General features: G+C 51.3%; 1 long non-coding RNA gene across 1 annotated transcript; it reads right to left on the bottom strand.

Annotated features, from left to right (window-relative positions):
* Positions 1-3,822: 3,822 nt before the first annotated feature.
* Positions 3,823-4,452, bottom strand: LOC103275410. The gene is made up of 2 exons (XR_505309.1): positions 4,166-4,452; positions 3,823-3,944 (listed from the first exon to the last, which is right to left on the bottom strand). It is a non-coding gene; the product is annotated as an uncharacterized LOC103275410 (long non-coding RNA).
* Between the last annotated feature and the right edge of the window lie 26 nt (positions 4,453-4,478).

Raw genomic sequence — 4,478 nt, 5'->3', positions numbered from 1 at the left:
CCACTCACCTCGGCCTCCCAAAGTGCTGGGATTACAGGCTGAGCCACCGAGCCCGGCAAGTATATTCTTTTAATTAAACAATTGAAACGCCACAAGCCCAATGCCTTCCTTGCAGGGAACCTTGCTGAGTGGGGCCTGAGGGAGTCTTCCCACTGCCTCTCCCCGCCATGTGAGCCACCCCTTCCCCTATGTGAACCACAAGACATCATCCCTCAGGGCAAGGCAGTGACACATTCTGCCTCCACAGGTTGACAGTGGCCTCCCACCTTTTACACAGTCCTGGGCTGAAGCAGCCTCACTTCATCTGGTGGTGGGCTTGCTGGCTTCGGGCTAGGGTCACGAAAAGAGCTATGTTCTTAGTTCCAGGTAGAGCACACATGGCTATGATTGCTGGATCAAGAAATCAAAAACTCCTCGAGTTTAACCTTCCCCTTCCCTCCTGGTAATTTTCCATCCAGGCAGGGTGTGACCATGACTCAGTCTGTGGCGAGGATGTGGCCATCCATCGGGGAGGAGCCTGCTTGGTTCTGGCTGGTGGGGAGAGGGGAAAAGAGGCTGGTGCTGAGTCATTACTGGGCTTCTTACTGGCTTCTCACAGGATGGATTCCGAGATGGAGGTTGGAGGAATGTCTCAGCTTCTGGGAGCAATTTGGGGGTGGATGGGAGGATTCACAGGTCACACAGGTTCCCTGGAGCCTTCCTCTCCCAGGATGGTGGGAATAAGGGAGGCTGTAGTTCATTTGAAGGAACACTGGCCCCTTTGGAGCGCAGGACTTTCCCAGATTTTTCATACCTCTCCTTACCTTAAAGAGGTGCCATTCTTTAAGTTAAATCATTGCCCACAAAAAGTATTTTACCAAAGTCTTCATCATCCTAGCTGTCCTGGGCTAAGTGGGTCAGGTGAGCCAGCTGCTGGAGAGCAAGGGCAGACACAGGTGGCGAGGGGACAATGGTGCCAGGGAAAGCAGTCCCCTGGGACTGCGGCAGGAGGGCTCCTGGGAGGTGTGCTTGATCTACTCTTCACTAATGCCTTCTGGCTCTTCCAAATCTCAATGGACGCCCCCAAACCATCCCATATCCTGTGTCAGGATGCTCCCATCTCCTTGGGATGCAAAGTGCTAGAGGACAGCCAGGCAGGTGACTTGGGGGATAGGATCGGCCTGCAGTTCCATGTGTATCTTAGGGAGCCCAAGCCCAGGGCCTCCGAGGGAGTGGCTTCGCGGATAGGATTAGAGCACATTAAGGAGGCTTGGTCCAGTGAGCCCTACCATTCTGGGCTAGAAAAGGATTGCTGAAGGTTACACTGGCTGACGGTCACCTTGGCTGAGGCAGTACTTCCGGTGTGGAGTGACCAAGGACTCCTTGAGCGCCTCCCTCCTTCTTCTGAGTGCTGAGGACTTCTGCAGGAGTAAGGGAAACCACATACACAGTTGCATTCAGAAAACAATTGAGGATTTGTTCACCATTCCTGGAAGGGCCTTCCCACGACCATCTCTAACCTAACCCATCTCCAAGCCTAGCTCAGTTGTCTCCCCCTCCGTGAAGCCTTCTTTTTTCACACAACTGTTACCTCATCATCCCTCATTCCAAAGGCCAGCTTTCTCTTCCAGGATTTATCCGGGGGAACTGTGATATGCTACCCTGGTAGGCCGAATAGATTGTAGGAGTTGGAGGGAAGGAATAGAATAAATTTAAAATTCCACTTGGTCAGGCTCTAGAAAGGACAGATAAAGTCCAGAGTACTGTATGTCTGCTTTGAATCTGACATTCGGGGGCTGTGGGTTTCCCTGGAAATCTGTATTGTCCTGAGAGAGAACACTGCTGCTTCAGGTAGAGGCTAAGTCACACAATCAATGGCAACACCTGTAATCTCACCCTCTTCACCAGGGCCAAAGCTTGTCTTTAAAAGGTTCCAGTATGGTTTGCTGACACACATCCCCCTCCCCACCCCCAGGGACTCCACGTGGCTTGAGAGAATTAAACCATTAAGCTACAACAGATTCTGTGGCCAATAATCCAAGCAGAAAACAGCAGCCTCACCTTACTGACACCCCAGTCCACTGAACTTAGCAGTTCCCTACCCATCCTGACCAGGCCAGCGAACACAGTGGAATGGCTGGCTCCAGGAGCTGTGTCCTCCCTCAGCAACCGTTTTCTGTGCTTGGGGGTTACTTGTTACTGGGTCAAAGGCATAATGATCCAGAGGGCAAGCTTGAGTTCAGGAAGATGTTCTGGCACGGATCACAAGATGTTTGTGGAAAAGCCAACTCAGACCACTTTCTCTTCTCACACCATCCCAACTATCAACAGATTTCTGTAGCCACATGTGAGGGTCGGGGGTCCTCTCTCACCAAGCAATTCTGCTGCAGACACCAGCTGGGTGTCCTCCAATTCTGACACTATCTAGCTGGAGGCAGCCTCAGATCCCCCAGGCAGAGGACTCAGGCCCCACAACAGCCCCTGCTTCAGACACCAGTTGCAAGTCCAGGCCCCTCTGGAGCTTCTGTCTGACCTGATTCAAGCTGGGGTTCTCACAATTCCCTCTGGGTTTAGCTAACTTGCTAGAGTGGCCCACAGAACTCAGGGCAACACTTAGGTTTACCGGTGCATTCTAAAGTATTTTACAAACGCAGTGAAGAGATGCATAGGGTGACGTAGGGGGAAAGGGGTGTGCCACCCTCCAGGAACCTCTGTGTTCAGCTATCTGGAAGCTCCCTGAACCCTCTCTTCTTGGGCCTATTATAGAGACTTTGTTGGGTAGGCATGATCGACAACCAGGTAAAAATGTGCTTGGACAAAAAGGGTCTAATCGAATACAACTAGACTGTAAGGCCTGGCCAGTATTCCTGTCTCCAAGGTATGGAGAAACAGGGGTCTTATGACCTACAATCAGAAGAGGCAGGTAAAAGAACTTCTTTAAGGCTGGGCTTGGTGGCTCAATATCATAACCTCAGCACTTTGGGAGGCCGAGGCGGGAGGATCAATTTTAGCCAGTCTGGGCAACAGAGTGAGACCCCGACTTAAAAACAAACTTTATAGCCAGCTCCCAGACAGAAGGGTGGGGGAAGATTCCTGCCTTGGGGAGAAAAAGGAGCAGGTGAAAGGAGGGCAGGAGGATGAGAGACTGCTTCCTGAGGCTTCAAGCACCCCAACATTATAACCAATATGTACGTGTATGTCATAATATCCCACAAGGACGGCCCTCCAGGACGAGTCAACTCCCCAAGAGAATGCCTACTGGATTCACTGCTGGTCTCAGTCACATACATCATCTGATCAAACTCCACCGTGTGAAGCAGGAATTGTCCTCAATTTTAAGGAACTAGATTCCTACACCTTAAATTGCACGATATGGCCACTGGCCTAGCCAGTGGAGTTGAAACTAAGATACTTACAATGGAGCCCAAGCATGCTCTTTATAGTATGCTGCTTCTCAGCAAAAAAAATACCTTAAATTCACATTTTCACTACTGAAAGGCAATAGTTTGCTACCTATTCTTCAGTTTAATACAAGTGATTTTAATCTTGGAAACGTCTAGATTTAACTTTAAAATACAACGTCTTCCAGCACTGGCCAGATTCCTGCTGTGTACCACGTCCTTAGTTTGTCCTCAGCTCCAGGACCAGAGCTCTGGGACCAGAGAGGGCCGGGCCATCCATGTCATCCCTCTTTCTCTAGATGGGAGAAACCTGACTCTCCCCTGGGGGCACGGCTTTTCTTCCCTCTCAACAACTTCATGTTCTTTACCCACCTTCATAATCAAGCATTCACTTCCCACCTACAAGTAAAGGGATCGGAAAAACTTTCAGAAGACATTGAGATTTGACTTTAAGCAGAAATTTACTTTTGGCTGCCAGTTTCTCCTCCTAGCTTATCTGAGTCAACAGGAAGCGAATGAAGGCCTGTGATTCAGCCTGCGCAGGTCACACCCATGTGGTCTCGTCTGCCAGGAGAAAAAGGAACCGAAGAGACCCGTCTTCACGTTCTGAATGCTACAACATTGTATCCGCTCTCAAAGCTTGGCAGAACGAAGGCAAGAGATAACAGCTGTCTAATTGATCCCGTCGCTAGTTGTTGGCTAATAAGTGGAAAATCGGAAAAACAAAGACCATCTCCGACAATGTTGATTTAAATATACGATTAGGTCAAAAACAGAAGCGACACCTGCGTGGATGGCCGGCCCTGGCGGTCCGTCTCGGTATTTCCAGATGGTCAGTGCTGCACCAACGCGAAGACCTCCCGCTCGCTTTCGGCTCGCAGGCTCTCGCTGCGCGGGATGCCAGGCCCCGTCGCGGATTCTCGTGGCCCCAGCCCGTCCTTCATTGTGCCGCGGCCCTGGGACCGTGCAAATGCTAAGAACAAAAGGGACCCGCGCGCCCGCTGCGGGCACGCCCCGCCTCCCCAGTTCTTCCTACCCCGCTCAAGTGCCGGAGCCCCTCCAAGGCGGTCGGACCCCAGCCACCCCGAGGCGCCAGCT

The sequence above is a fragment of the Carlito syrichta genome, unplaced genomic scaffold (assembly GCF_000164805.1).
Source record: "Carlito syrichta isolate Samal-C Ts95f unplaced genomic scaffold, Tarsius_syrichta-2.0.1 Scaffold115619, whole genome shotgun sequence".
Classification (NCBI taxonomy): domain Eukaryota; kingdom Metazoa; phylum Chordata; class Mammalia; order Primates; family Tarsiidae; genus Carlito; species Carlito syrichta.
This window is presented reverse-complemented; position numbering and strand designations above follow the sequence as displayed.